This window comes from Telmatherina bonti (assembly GCF_933228915.1).
Source record: "Telmatherina bonti genome assembly, chromosome: 13".
Lineage (NCBI taxonomy): Eukaryota > Metazoa > Chordata > Actinopteri > Atheriniformes > Telmatherinidae > Telmatherina > Telmatherina bonti.
Genome location: NC_136611.1, coordinates 16,238,676 through 16,255,685, shown reverse-complemented (window position 1 = coordinate 16,255,685; position 17,010 = coordinate 16,238,676). Strand labels below are relative to the sequence as shown.

General features: G+C 37.4%; 1 protein-coding gene across 1 annotated transcript in view; it reads right to left on the bottom strand.

Annotated features, from left to right (window-relative positions):
- pde4d (phosphodiesterase 4D, cAMP-specific) overlaps window positions 1-11,002 on the bottom strand; it is a gene marked incomplete at its 5' end in the record, with an annotated part of 182,957 nt that extends 171,955 nt beyond the window's left edge. The window contains one exon of the mRNA XM_079251327.1: window positions 10,885-11,002. The remainder of the gene's footprint in view (window positions 1-10,884) is intronic.
- Window positions 11,003-17,010: the final 6,008 nt, after the last annotated feature.

Here is a 17,010-nt window from a genome sequence, read left to right as displayed (position 1 = left end):
TTATTAGAAATTATGATTACATAACTTACAAGCTTATGTCAGAATGTAAAGCACTATAATCAATACTTTTACAATAACATTGGCATTTAAATGGCAAAAACAAACAAAAAAAAAAAACAAAAACAAGAAAACCACAAGGACTAAAGGCTAGAAAGCTATAGTCACATGACAACGTTCAGCCTCACAAAGAAGAACAGGTCCCAGGAACACATTTGCAGAGCAGGTAATGACTGATTACAAGCAGGTGTGGATGGCAGGAGCAGAGCGGTGGCATAATCAGGTTAACACAAAACAAGTGTAGAGCAAATACAATAAATATTAGCATGACAAATGAAGTCCCATTACCTTTTACATAAGATGGGAAGGATGCATCTAAAATCTCTGCTGATGATACAGTCTATGACCAGTTACTTGTTGTAATGAAAGTCTCCCCTTTGTCTCTTGTGTGGTGAGCCCAAGGTTGTTTACTGTGGCATCCCACTGATTAAAAGATTATTTATTTTCAAATTTTCAAAAGTACATAATGAATAAATTAAACAATTGAAATATTAATAAAGTAATTACTTATAGTTGTCCTAAAACTTTCAGTTCTTAGACATGATTCTTTTATAATGGAGAAACTCCATCCTCTGGGCAGACTGTGTGAAGGTTACTTCGGGTTAAGGTAAGCAAAGCAGACAAGAAACATAGTGCCAAAATTCTGCTGCTCTGAGGTGATTTGTCCTTTCAGATTTCTTGTCATGTTATATAAAAACAACCCGGCCTCTAAGGGTTAGTTTGGCTCGGATTATAAAAGAAGAGCCAGACTACTGATTACATATCTGTAATCTTATTTTTATAAAAACATTTCCAGTGGCAGGAATACAGAACAGGGATGATATATCAACTGATGACCAGATTTCCTAGCATGAAGCAGCATAAAAAACAACAGAGAAATGTTGGCATTTTATCCTCATAACAACTAACAATTATTAAACCACAAATGTTCCAACAGATATGTTCAACCAAACTGTGCATCAAGAAAGAAAAAAATCCCCTTCATTAGCACTGAACCTTATAGTAGTATTTGTTTGATGATTTAGGCTAAAACTCTAAACTCATAAATATGGACACATCTCAAACACCATTTCACAGCTACACTATAAAATAGCACATCTCATGTAGTCATTAAATTATATCTGGTACAATTCATTGTTTAAAGCTCCTTTAAGTATGGACATTTAAATAAATGATTTATTAAAAAGGGTAAGGAGAGGTTTGCATTTGGTTAATGCAAACCTCTCCTTATGCTGCAAATCAACATGTTTAATTAATTAATGCTTGCCTGAGGCACGTCCCTAGATGGTCACATGGGACTAAACACTGAGACATTACAGCATATTCTCCCACCATTCTGGTAAGAAATGGAAAAAAAGGAGGGTGGTGTGGGGTGGTCAAATGCAGAGTGACATTTTACTGTAGACAGTGTATAAAGTTTAAAGCAGGGCACAAGGCCAAATAGCAAAAAAATAAATAAATAAAATTTAAAAAAAAAAAAAAAAAATTAAAAATAATAATTAAAAAAAAAAAAGCATAATTCTGGTTAATCTTAAGGATAAGTGTGATGTGTCTATGCGGACACTTTTGTTTATACAGTGGATAAGCAGATATAATAAATGGAAATTTTTTAAAAGCATATTTTGGATGTTGGCACTGAAACAGACTGAACCAAACCAATATATTGTGACATTTTATTTCAGATAGGCAATTGTTTGGGCGATTTTATAAATACACATGGTTCACAGTCGGCCTTTATGGGTTCTGACCCTGGTCCTCGAGGACCGGTGTCACACCTGACTCAGACTCAGACAAGCTTTGCACGTGTCTGCTGTTGCAGGGGGGGTCTGTGAGCGTCGAATGATTGACTTCGAGCGAACTCCGACTTTCTGTACCTAAGAGCTAACCGAGCTATCCCGGAGATAAGTAAGGATTAAACAACGAGGAAGCGTGCATTAGACCATTCTAAGGCACGACGCGGAGTGGGAACACCACGACGCGCAGCGGAGTGGTTGTCCCACAAACTGTAAACACTAAAAGAAATAATTTATAATTGCTGTAAACTCGCTAAATGTGGTTAAACATAGGAACTACTTTTTGTTAGTTTTTGTGTCTTAGCAACCGTTGTCAAGAGAAATAGAATGCCATGCCCCATAAATATTATTTATTCACACCACACACTTCAAAAACAACCACAGAAATAGCTAGTAGGGAACAATATTTGTAAATATATATATCATACAAATTAAAAATTGGTTAATCTGCACAGGGGTTGGTAAATTAAAACTAAGTTGAATTAGATTCATTACAAATTACGCACTATTTTAAACCAAAATTTTTAACCAAAGAACAATAGGCTATCAAAACATTTAATAAACAGGCCTATTGAAAATTAAAATAATAATAATAATTAATAATGTATTAGGCTAATAAAACAATTTCAGTACAGAGAGTGGATCGGCAAACTGCGTGATGCGTAATTATGCATTGCGCATGCTTCAAACAAAATTTAACTGAATGTTCCCGTTGATTGCGCAATTATTAAAACACACTGGCGCCTTTTCCTCGCTGGATTTTTTCTTTGGCAGGGATGCTGCTGAGTCTTTTGTTGAGCCCGTAGACAGAATTTCGTGTTCTCTTCATCTTTTTCATTTTCAATCTTGTTGAGTTCTTCTGATGTTACCTGCTTGTAACGTTGCCTAGCTTGTTCTTTTATTGTTTCCTCTTCTTCCCAGTCATCATATGTTTTGTTTGGTCCAAAAATGTTAAAATTGACCTCAAAATCCATATTTCAGCGTCTTCTGTTATTATGTTATGGTCAGCCGTTGAAGCGTGTGTGACGCGTTGCTATGGTGACGCGCACGGCGGAGGACTACGTTGGTGATTAAACTTGCCGAACTAACTGTGCGTTTAGACCAATCTAATGCACGCCAGTTGACATTGGAATTCTCACTGACCATGGTATAACAGAAGCTAACCAGCCAATGTAGGTAAGCAGGCTAAAGCTAAGTCACGTTACTAACCGTTTAAAAACCGCGGTGTTCGACTTTCTTCTGAAGCCGGAGATCGGTACCTGTCAATCAAAAGGACACGCCCCCAAATATACTGAACTTCGAGATTAAATTACTTTTCAACGGGCGAGTTAGAAAAAAATTCACTCCCCCCACAGTTGTCATAAGGATGAACCTGACCTATAAACCAAAAATGGATTTTTTGGTTGTGTCTATGGTTGTGACCCAATCATTTGCACCCCACTGAAGCCTTGTGGTGACTTGGAAGTGATAGGGTGAAAAGTACACATATGTGCCAGCTTCACTATTACTTAAAACCTGTGCAATTAAAACAATACAAACAAATAAATCACCTCAAAACACATTGAAATAGAGACAAAGCTGGTCATTTTTAGTCAAATTACTTCATACTCAAGAGATGAGTAGTGATGAGATGCACATCTAGGCTGACAAAGACATATTACTAATACAGATAACAATGTGATAAATGTGTTTAAACTAATTAAATCTTGTCCTAAGGCATACACTCATGAAAAAGGCCATGAGTGACCCAATTTCATCAGCACCATCACAAAGCTTAGCCCACTGAATTTCATGTTGAAATGCAAATCAACCAATGCACTCTCACTTTTTAAACAAAAATGACATGATTAGAGCATAAAGTGCGATAAAGAATGTTTTCCCAATGAAGCTAAAATAGTTGGAAATGAACACTGCCAATGGCTGGAGCCTCCTTACAACAGATGCCTTGTGATGGAAAATTAGATTTTTCTGGGTACAATCATAATCAATTGTATTATATAATCAAACAACATCATAACATGCAGAAAACTAACTAGGCAACCAGTACATGGACAATATGTAACAAAACAACCGTCTAATGCTTGAATAATTAAAAAATATATATATTTTACACATCGGCTCCAATGTTACTTCTAAAAACGTGAATAGTGATGTTTTTCTTTATTCTTACGCTTTATTAACTTTTTAGTTCATTTAAATCTATAAAATAAAATACTATGAAATAACATGTTGTCATATTGATAAAATATAAATCTTATAAGAAAATATAGCTGTTTCATTCTTTTAGTAGTTGAATTCTGGTAAATATGATGTATGTTCATTTTTATAATTATTTATTCTGCAGTTAGAGGCAGTGTATTGGATGACTCACAAATGTCCAGTGAAGAGGCTAATTTGCATATGTACCATGAACACATGCATACACTAGGTGTTTAAATAGGTGTTTGTGGTACTGGACACTTTGCATCAAAGAGTTAAGATAGACAGACAGTCAAACAAAAGTCTAAAGAGACATCTGATATTGACATAAACAAATTTCTTTACCAAGCAAAAAACAAATGCTGAGTCATCTCTGTCATGGCTGTCAGTGTTACATAACCTTGGAAACCATAACTGAAACCCTTTCCCAAAACACCTTTCAGTAGTCAAAAAAAAAAAAAAACTGTACTGCACAACCAAAAGCAGAGAACAGTTTAAACTTCTCTTTGAGGTTGAAGAACTTTTTTTTACCCTTACATAGTACTGAAAAATAGCTGTAATTATGTAGTGCTTTTACTGACCTCAAAGCCAACAAACATTTACAAACTCACATTTAAACATTGCATTTTACTGTATATGTTAAGCACATTTTACACAGGTATGCACTGAAAGCAGGTTATGTGATTTAGTGCTTTTATTTAGGACATATAAGCATGTGGACTGAAAGAGCAAGTACTGAAATACAAATCATGTTGTGCATTTGTGTGTGTGTGTGTGTGTGTGTGTGTGTGTGTGCATGTGTGAAAAAGCATCTTAAAATGATAAAAAAGAATCAAACACTGAAGAAACAACAAGACAGGTGCACCCCATCCAGAAATGACACCACAATGTATTTTAGCCTGGTTATTTTGCATAAGTGGAGAGAAAATGTTGTACAGTGACTGTGAAAAATGCCACCGCTTACATTGACAATATGACTACTAAAGTTTTAGTAGCACTCTCATCTAAATAAGAATGCAGGCTAACAGCAAACAACACTGTGGACAGCAGAAATCTAGATCTTGTGCACATACTCAACAATAAGTCAACAGTGTAATTATTATTGCAAATCTAGGATAGTATATTTTATTAAAATACACTATGCTGTTAATTCAGAAAATCCAAATTCAAAGTTATTTATATGAAGCACAGCAGTAACAGGACCATTCATTAAAAACTGCCCTCATAAATTGACATGATAAGACTCTTTGCCGGCAGAGTGAAGGTGCTGGAAGAGGGGGCAGAGCAGTGATGAACAAAAAGTACTTTAATTTGCTCACCATTAAAGAAAAATCAAGGACACTATTGGGCAGTTAATCCAGATGAGAGTAAAAGGCTAAATAAGGAGACAACAGGATCGGAAAAACTAATAGGAATAAAAGAGAATAGGACAAGAATGTCAAACAAAGAAAGATGAGCCGTATATGTAAAATAAAGAACTGAAGGCAGGTGTGGTACCAAGGAACTTCAGTAGTAAAGGAAGTCAAGTGAAAAAGGTTGCTTTGCAAATACATCAGTTAGTAAAAGACTGCACTGCAGCGTAATGTGTAAGAATTACTGACATCTAGTGGTACAGATGGGCATCAAAATTACTCACATGGATGGTGGCCACCTGCAGTCAAAATTCTTGTGGGACTAAACATGTTTTCATCTGCAAGTGGATCTAGTAGCCTAACATGCAGCGATGATTGCACTACAAGTAACTACTTCATAATAGTGGACAAATGTACAGTTTTCTTGTGATGGACTGGCGACCTGTCCAGGGAGTACCCTACCTCTTGACTGATGATTGCTGGGATAGGCTCCAGCTTCCCCGCAACCCTGAATTGGACTATAGTATATTAATAAGTGAATGTAATACTTTGTTGTTTGTGCCCTTTCAAAAGGTTATCCCAAATGTGTTCTAGCGCCTATTAAGTGGGGCTGGTAATGCATTTTTAAATGTCAGTCATTTGCCTAGTATCACAAATATGGTCGCTGCCATGTAGATTTAAACAGCTAACTATAAGGGACAACTTAAGGCCCTTTATGCTTAACACAGAAGGGAGATGCACATACAAACGGACACTGCGTTGGTTACATGCATAATTTGGTCCGTTTACACAGGGTTTAGCTATCTGCCATTTAACAGAAAATAAAGCTATACCACTAGAAATAATGGGGGCAGTGTTGAGTTACAAAGCTGACACACAACCAGTCAAAGAAACAATCTGGAGAAGAAGTGAAATAGGAAGAAGACAACACAGAAACCATAGACAGAAACAGCCAAATAAAAAGCACATGAAGAAGACACAGCAGAAGTTGAGGAGAATAACAGAAAACATTGTGGTTTTATTCTTCTTCTTCTGTTTTTTTTTTTTTTTTTTTTTTTTTTTTTTTTTTTTGGATTGTTTTAAACAGCTTTATGTTGGTGCATTGCCACTACCAAATGGTATCAAAACCTTGTGGATAAACTGATGTAACAACATGGCAACATAAAAGATGCATAAAAAGTACATAGGGGAGCATTTGGTTTTTCCTGTGCTTATGGTTTAGTTTAGATTTTGGATCTTTCATGTGACATGAATTGTGTCTATATTTGGCCCCATACATTTAAAAGCCATGAGAGCAAACAAATTCCCCTTGGTTTAGCAAATGGCATCAGTCAGAAGTACAACAACTTCTGATCCAAACTAGATAAGATAGCCAGCTGGTTTGACAGGTTATGCTGATGGAATAAAGAAAGAGAGATTTACAATTAGTGTTGACCCAAGCATGGCCTGTTAATTGATAAGCACCAAAGTAAATTTATAAACCTACTGAGCAGATCTATTTAGGACATGGTGGAGGCTCATTGCAACTATCATGACTATGCTAAAGCAAGTCCATTTTGGATGTAAGACCAAACAAATAGATCATATCATCCATGTGCCACCTTAAAGTTTATGAATTCTTTCCTTGTATAAACACCAGCTGTCAAAGACACTTAATTCCGATTACCCCACAGATGAGCTCCCCCCAAACAATACAATCACTTCTGGGTGTGAGCCATATTGACATGTTACAGTGCAACTCAATGCAGTTGTCTGTGTTTGCAACATTGTGGTGAGACTGGAAAGATCAATGAATGATACATGCCTTCCTTTTACAGTTATTCTCTGACAGTCACTTTATAACATAGCAAGCGTTTGTGTATTAAAAAAAAAAAAAAAAAAGGGTTAAGTGTCAAGAAAACATCTCCTCAGTTTGCAGAAGCATAAAACCTTCCTAGTTGTCAGTCCCGAAACTAATGTTCTTTAGCGCAACACTGAAGTAACTGAGTCCAAACAAGGAGGGGTAAAATGTCAACAGTTGTTTATGGAAAGTTTTCTCAAGCGGAGAAAAATAAAGCTTTGTTTTTTCTTTTTAAACAAAGCACAAGGACGTGATGTGGAATAGATGACCCAACATAACCAGCATACCACCACTCTCTGGAGACATCATCAAGACCCCCCCCTCAGCCATTCATTCCACAATTAAGGCCATGCAGGGCAAATCCCAAGGTCCTTGCAGTGCGTATGTAAGTCATGTACACTGTTTTGCTTTATTTTTAAAGAAGCTAATAAACACAATGACAGGACTTCCAGAGTAATAAAGGGAAAAGGAAGAAGAAGCGGACTTTAGGCCCCAGCTGTTTCTCTCTTCTTCTTTTCTCTTGTGTCCCTTCCAGAGGTCACTCTTCCTGCCTAACATAGCAAAATCATCGCATACATATGCTGTTACTGCCGCTGCTGGGACAAAATTATTCCCAAGTGCTCATCTGTTTCATCATTTTCTCTGTGTTTGTACACAACATAAGTTGTAGGCCACACTGCTGGTCATAATAGTGTGCCTTAATACAAACATGGAGTTGTTCTCTTGATGCCATCCAGCTGTGTTAAAGGTCTCCGCAGAGAGAGAGCAAGATGAATATGGGGAATGAGAAATCATTTTATCTTTCCTCTGTGGTGCTTTAAAACATGTCTGTGTAACTTGTGGGATACTCTGAAAGCATGCCTAAAATGCTTCCTTTTAAGGATATGCAATGAGAAAAAGACTCCATTATAAGTTCAAAAGTTGCAGTTGCCCATGGGTTTTAATGTCAAGCAGGACAGTCTGCACTGAATTTGTGACAATGTTACCAAACATAGAGGCAGGGAACATCTTTACTTCAGCAACAATTTAAGTTTCCTGGCACTTTAACATGAATAACAGATGTAAAACTATAAGGTGAAAAGGCTTTTTAAAGAACTAAGCCTGACTTTTACAGTCGATATAGCTGCCCAGTAAAAGTTACTGAAACTAAATGGTCCCAGAATGACCTAAAATCCCTGAGTGCACAGAGATTTCCCCTACTTATTGTTATGGGAACAGACTTTCCAATAAAAAGATACTTACATGACTTTGGCATTGCCTGCATTGATGTCCTTGTGTGTTTACGTGTGTGTGCATGGCAGTGTGTATGTATGCATATTGCAGTGCCTCTGAGTGAGAGCTTTAGAGGACTTATGCACGTTCCTCCTTGCCAGGAAAACAAAGGAAAACAAACATTGCCTTTATTGCAGTAATGAATACGCTTTGGGAAGCAAATGGTATAATTTTCCATTAACTCCGATTTTAAAAAATACCAACAACAGCTAGGGGAAACCTGTGACATTTGACATTGTGGCACCAGAACCCCTGCTCTGGAAACTCGCTGCTGCATTGCTTACAATATCGACATAACTCGTACATTTTTCTGCATACAGAGGCATCTTGGAACAGCAGAGTCTGATAGACATTTGAGTTGACATTGTCAGTTTAAGTTAAGGTCTTGCGGATGATCAGATTTGTGCATGTAGCATACATGAATACACTCAAAAGGAACAGAGCAGAGACCTCTTTAGAAGACTAACCGAGTCATAAGTAGCAATGAAGCCTCTCATGCTTGTACACTAAACAGATTTTACATTGACTCAGGCTCATTACATCACCCCCCCCCCAGCCCCCCCAAACACACAAACACACCACCACCACCCAACCACCCCGCTCCCCCCTCCCCCTCTCCATCACTAGCAGCAATACTCATTCAAAAATGAGACCCAGTTCAGCTCAACAGCTGGAATAAGGGAAAAGGCTTGTAGGAATAAAAATTTCATGCATGCTCCATAATCATTTTCTCTAATGAAAAGTGACTTTAAAGAAACCTTTGTTGAGTCAGCATGGAATTCATTATTCAGGCTGACTTTGTCTGATCTCTTGACTGAGGAGGACTCTCCCTCCATGTTCAGCAGGTCAGCCTTGCAGCAACAGGACTCAGGTAACACACACCTGAAACAATGGGCTTACTGTACATCATTCATCACACTGATTTGCCAACATGGAGGAGGAGTACAGCACTGTTTGGTAATGTGGCAGTATGTATTTGCATACTAGAGGTCAGGTACAACACAAGGCTCCTTGTGTACTGCACTGCAATAAAGGAACTCTGGATGATAAGCAGGTAGACACTGAAAGCTGCAGGTTAATTCTCCAGCTTAGGAAAAGAAGAAGTTTGTTGGCATAACTACAGTACTAACTATTCATCTTAAGACATTTTCAAACTAAGAAAAAAAAAAAAGATAGTCTGAAAAGCAAGGATGATGTCATAACAATGACCGGATCGTTTCATGAACCATATGAAACATAAACAGGCACATGTGTTTGTGAGCTAGTCAGCTGGCTCGCCATGAAACCTCCTGGAGCTAATAAGAGTGTAGCATTGTATGAGAATGATGTAACTTTTAAAATTCACTCTTTCTGGGTTAGTGAAGACGACGCATCATCCAACAAACAGACAAAAAGGGCTGCGCCCCCTGTATGGGCCCTAACATTTACTAAGACATCTGCTTGACACTACAACAAGCTGCTTTTATAATGTGCTTTCAGATAAGCACATTTATTGTAATCACAGGAGCAGAGAAAACTTAAAGGAAACAGTTGCAAAGATGTAATTATCTGCCTTGTGTGGCAGTTAGATAAGAAAAACTTTTACACTTGCAAAAATGCTTCACTTAAATCCATCACGATACATCCTGACAACAAACACACACTAACAAACAGATGCTGTACTTCCTGTTTTAAGTTGTATTGTCATTTGCCTGTGTTAAGAAAGGAGTTAGTAACTTTTTTTTAAAAATTAAAATGAGACATACAAGTGACCTCAATCTATTACAAACAGCAGCTGTGTCATTTCTTGTTCCCTCTGAATCTATGTGTGACTGCAGCACAATTTGGAGCAGGCCTATTTATAGCTGGCTACCAGCACCACCACCACCACTACCACCACTACCCTACAGCCTGAAAGTCACACCAGGAGATTTTGGATGGGAAGTCCTTGAGCTCCCCTGTCAATGTGAAGCATTGCAGTGACAAGTTTGCTGATGGGGTTCGTCACTGTTAAGTCGCACTGCACCGGTCCCTCCCCTCAAGCACAAGGCAGCTTTCTATGCATCTTTCAAGCATGCAGGATATATGCACATGCAATCCAGTGCATGAGTGCTCATGCATGTACATTTAAACATAAACATCAATGCACGTACTAAAAGCAACACATTCATGCATAACTTCTACTTTGAGTAAGAACTGGGGCAAAGAGTTGATGTTGTTTGGATACATGTTGTCACTCAACAAATCTGTTTATTTTGATGTAATTACACAATTATTCATGTCACTTTAACCCTTTAAACAACTCATGAAAATAACAAGTATTGCAATATTGTACAACTGTGCTGCTTCTGTCAAAACACATGCAGGAAGAAAATAGGAAAAATAAACTTACCTTAAATTCTGCTCAGAAAGTTCCAGAGGGAGATTATTTATGTCAGCACAGCTACTGTATAATGTGAGTCCCAGTTAAACAACACAAAACAAACAGAAGTATCGGATGTGCATCTCAGACACAGCAAGTCCTACTCTGCTGCTTACTGATGCTCTCCAGAATAAGGAGGGAACTTTGCTCACAGCTCCCAGGCTCACAACCAATCATGTCAAACTGCTTTCTTCCTCTTAGCCAATCACATGCCTCTAATGCTCCACACACTCACCCCTCCTCCTCCTGCTGGAAGTTCTCATGGTTGTGGACAAACTCATAAAGTATGACAAAGTGGAAGGAATTGCTATAATATTTATCTGATGAGGGAAGAAGAATAGAGCAGTCATGAAAACATTTCTATTATGAAAAAGTGGCTTACAATAAGGAGTAGCATTAACATTTACATTTAGCCAAATATGAAATGGTTAGGACTTAGTTTGCCAAGTTAAAATATTATTTATAATATCTGTTTTATTTAGTTAAAGACAATAATATGCAGCTCTTCTTTTATGTTGGCCCTGACAAATCCCTGTTTTACTACCATCTGTATCAGGTAAACTATGGTAATACAGGATTAGATTAAAGGAGGGATGATAGGGAATTACTTTTTGAGATACTGAAAAATATAAAGATTAATAGCAGCTCATATGATCCTCTCAGTATTTTCACATTCAACTCCTCTAAGATAATAACTTGTGAGATAAAGAAAACAAACCACTGAATCTAATTTGGTATTTTTTCTTTCTATATAACACACTCACAAAACACATCTGGATGTCCCAGAGATTAGGACCCAATCCCAGTTCCTGCCCTCAGCAATACAACTTGGCCCTGTTCCTGACAAATGGAGTGGTAACCACAGGGAAATTTCCATTCCCTGAAATACACGAATAGCAAATGTTCTCAACAATACAATGAGAGCTTTAGCTTGTTGCAGAGCAATGGAACATCTGATGTACTGATATAGACTAAAATTAAGCTCCATCATTTCTGTTTATCTTTTAAAGCTACTTCTTCTTACAACACTGATCCAATTGTTCACTATCAGATATTATATTTTCCAAGCAGGTCATGTTTTCGCCTGCATTTGTCTGTCTTATTGTTTGGTGTCAAATGTATGTAAAAACTACTGGAGACATTTTTTTTTTTTTTTTAAATCAGAGAATGAGTTTAGGGTTAACTTAGATTTCGTTTAATTTTGGGAGTGATCTGGATGGAATTATGAACAAAGGCATCTTTAAAAGTATTCTTCACAATATGGGTGGAAATTGAGCTGCTTGTCTGGGATCAGCGCTCTCTGAGTTCTTGCTGTTTTTGCTGTGAAGACACTGAACACACTGGGATTTTGTCCTCTGTGAGTAGTTCAATTTAGTCAGGTGGAGCTTTGGGTTGCCCTTTTTATGTCACAAGTGCAGCATTTTGTATTCAGACTAAGGATATGCGTAGGACAGCAGTTGATGCAACACATGTGGTTAAACTTGCGTAATCGGGGTTTGATGGTGCTTGTACTTCTGAACTCAAAAGTTGGATCACATGGATCACTGTAAGATCCATAACAAACTTGAGGGGTAACAAAGAGTGCAAAGCCGCACCTACTGTATGCATGGCAAGCATCAGAAGTAATCAGATCAAAGTGTGCACCTTGTGAGAGGCCCCTCTGGGCAACTGTTGCCAATCCTGTGTGCTGTCCTTTTAGTGCATGTCTGAAATAATTTGTTTAAGGCTTCCATCAACACAAACAGCTTAAAATCATATTGTGTATCTAGTTTTTTTAATCAACCCCAATTTGAACTTTTTAAAAATATGTTGTTAACAAAAATAAAAATTAACTACGCTCAGAAATAATAATAATTTAAAAAAAAAAAAAGATAAATAAATTAAAAAGCTTACAGTAACCCTTAAACAAGCAGATCTGGTTGCAGGTTTGAGAATATAATCTGAGAGCATATAGTGTTCCCATTGCTCCCTGAATGAAGAGACTCGCTCACATAATGAACGTAACGTACCTCTTCCTGCGTTCAAATATTTACTGTGAGCTTGAACAATTGTGACAGTCTGTCCTTTTCATGCAGCAGATAATATAGACAATAGCCAAATGAAACAACCTTTTTAGCATTTTCCTCCTATTCATAGTACAACACAGAAGAGCAGTTAAAAAAAAACTTACAGAAATCTTTTCATAATGTCTTATTTTCATACGGTAAGCCCTCAGGGAGCCACCTGGCAAACAGGCAAAGAGGATTGGCTTCAGCAAAGCAAGCACTGCAGGGCGCAACCATACAAATACCCTCATCCTAAGCTTTGTTAAACTCACAGGAGTGACTTGGGTATCATGCTTATACTATTTAAAACGTGCACTTTTGCACCGTTGCATCAGAACATTGTACACTGGGTGAACAACGGGAAATGAACAAGAGTATATCTGCAACAAGTAAGAAAAAGAGGAAATAATTCAATCTTTAAGCTGAAAACCATGAAGGGAGTAAAGGTAGAAATTCCTCAAAGACATGAAAAATTAGGCAACAGGCAACATAAAGAACTTTGCCAGTCTAGATTTGACAATAAGCTGTACCGGACAGGCACAGACAGCAAAGACCAGACCATCCAGCAAACCGACATTGGGACAGAGAATAAAAGATGGCTGACTAAAATATATAGATGGAAACTATCCACTGGTCCAAATTGCTTCTTATTTGTTCCACCTCTCTGCACACAGAGTAACAGCAAAAGCTGTTGACAGCAAGCGTCAGAGGAGGAAAGAGGTGTTCTTCGTTTAAGGTGAGAGGACATCTGGTCCTGGTGAGTGTTTGGCCACAGATGTAGCAGCATGGTTAGAAGTGTCCCTATAATGATATAAAACTGTACTAGATCACAAAATGCATAATTTCTGAACAACTAAATCAAATGAAATATTTTATTGTTTTCATAATGATCTTAAACCTCCCCTAAGTCATGAACAGCAGCATAGTATAAAATCATCATAGATCATCTGTGAGGTGCCTGACATAAAAAAAAACACAAATAACATCACAAAGTACAGATTAAAAAACAAAAGCTCCACTCTTTCTTTGGAGCTTCACATCTGCCAGCTGTACCAGCAACGTAAAATAGACACCACTGTACAGTTTTACTGAGCATGTCCTGCTCTAATCACATCAGATACACAATGCAACATCTCCAATTTGAAGGCATTACAAATGAAAGCAGGCTCTGTTAGAGCAGCACACTGGTAGCACATTACTTTTCTATTCTATTCTATTCTATTGTCATTTAGCAGACACTTTTATCCAAAGCAGCTTACATGAGTGAGAACAACACAAGCATGAAATCAAACAGGACATCATAGGAAGGTGCTACTTTTCTGAAACCCAAACTATAGCTGTGATTTAATCCAAATAAGATAAATCATCCATATCCTTTTTTAATTATTTTTTTTTTTAATAGGGAGACCTTGAGTAATGGAGAAAGGAGACAGAGAAAGATTTGTTATAACTAGTGTAGCCAGACACAATAGCCTAACAGCTGATGTAAAACAAAGGATAAAACTGACACTTATCTATATATATTTTAAAAAGCTGTTCTCAGTTAAACCTGATGCACTCAGCTGTCTTTGATTCCATCTATAGTTTTAAATGACCTCTATCACCTCAGAAACAACACACAAATGGCTCTTATCAAGAGCCTGAGTTTTGGTCTCTTTTCCTTTGCTTATCCTTGTACTTTCTTGTGGTCTCATCTATCCTCCATTAGCCTCTGGTCTCTCTCACAAAGTCGATGATTTTCATTTCTCATTTCTGTCCTTGACTTGAAAGTTTCAAAGACGTTGTCACACGGTACAAGATACATGATCAGGAAACAAACAAATACACTCTTTCCAATAAGGACTACTGCTGATGATTAAAAAACAGACATGTTCAAACCTTTCCACTTCTTCAGAGAATCATGATTCAGCACTTTCCATCTAGCTTTCTCCCTTTCTCTTATCTGCAATCAGCTCCTCTTCTGTGCAGGGACTCTGCTTTTCAAAAAGCCTTACAAGCTCTCCTGATTGTCATCAGCTCATTGGACACGTGAACATTTTATGATGCAGCCTATTTGAAAAAAACAAGTCAGTATTGAATGCGCTGAAAGCTTGCTTTTAGGATGAGCATTTCTCTGTAAAATGAAAGTAGCTATGGCTAATAGTTAATGTTAACAACGGATTGCATTACTCAGCTGTTTCAGCTGTTAATAACGCAGTTATTAGAACAGCCATGAAGGGCAGCTTCAAAAATCAAATGAAAGATTTCCATCAAAGTAATGAAGAGAAGTACAACTCTGAATTGATACCGTCATTTTGTTGGATCTGGATGAGAAAATAAACATGCTTGTTGTGAGGACCTCAAGCGGTCAAAGTTGGTTACTGCATGAGTAAGCCAACTATTAACATTTTGAACTTCATTCAGACCCTTTTTTTTTCTTTTTTTCTTTTAGTTATTTTCTCATACTTCTGGTCATTTTTATCATAAGTTTCGATAACATGCTAAAATATAGATATTTAACTGATTCCCACTGGTACTACTTAGAGCGTTTTACTTCATGGTGATTAATAAGCACAAATGCTTTCGTTCATATGACTGCAACTGTGAAGTTTCACGTTTAATGATTCATTAGAAATGTAAGATGGAGAAGGGAAAAATGTCACTGCCTAAATGCAATTAGAGCATGTTTAACTTATTTATGGAATCAGTCAGACAGAAAGAAAATATTGCTCGCATAAAGCATTTCCATAATCAGGTTTAACTGAGAGCGTTTATAGCAGCAATACATTAGAATGCTATTTGGCAGACATGAGATTCTTTTTCTTTGCTTATTTAACAAACACAGCTCTACAGCATTTAAATGGAGTGTGCTTTAAAATATAGGAACCAACATGGTAAAATAAAATTAATATTTGACTGAAAAATTAAAAAATAATTGATCTTATACTTAATAAATCATGCTCATTGACTGGCTTAATTTGGGTGAGACATATTTTGAACTTTTGTGCTGTCTCCTACATTCAGCTGGATAATGACCTAGTTACTGCAGCAGCTTCACTCACAGTCAAATCAGGCAAGGACCTGCGAGGGTGGCTTGAAGACAGACAGGCGTTGTTGGAACTCATCATGATGTAGCGCGATCATCCATGCCCTTCAAGCACCAGGCTGTCCTGCTGCCTGCTCTCATCTCGCCATTGTAACACTTTGACTTAGCACCCATATACCAGTGTACAGAAAAACTGTCCAGAAAAACAGATTTTTGGACTGCCATAGGAAACATCCAAAAGACAACTGATGTCTAACAGGTCTGTTTGTGTGACTGCGTTTAAACAGATAGAGAGCTTCAGCCTCCTTCATGTTTAATTGTGACAAATTTAATTACATTTTTGACATGTGTTATCAGATTACTGAAACACAGTAATTCCCCCCAATAGTATTTTTACTTGTGGGGTTTGAGTTTAATCTTTGCTGTAATTTTTAAAAATGCTCACACTCTGTCAGGTTAAATCATAGACTGTATATGAAAAGGAAAAAAAAGGGTTAAATGGACCCTGAACAGTCTACTTCAGGTTCAGCCACCATCCAAGCCTCCTTTTTTGTTTTAAAACATCATTCTTGTGCAGATTTGGTTTAATACCTGCATTTACTGGAAAAAAAAATCTTTCATTATGCTGGAGATTTGGTAAATGGATTTGTACTCATGTAGCACTTTTCCAGTCATGCCGACCAATCAAAGCAGTACTTACAGTACTTGACATATTCACCCATTGACACACACACTCATACGCACATTGGGGGGAAATTGGAGCAGTGTCCTGCCCAAAGACACTTGGGCAAATAGTCAGGGGAAGCCTGGAATCAATCTTCCAACTTTCCCAACTTTGAAACTTTCCAGATTTTTACTTCATGTTTCTCTCAACAAACTACTAACAAATGGATTCAAATGAACTTGTCTGAGTTGAATGTGCTTTGGTAGGCCATAACTGACAGGTCAGGCTTGACATATAGGTTGTCCTGGACAATGCTCTTATTGTAACCACAACTAAAGTTTTTCTGTGTTAGACAGGTCATT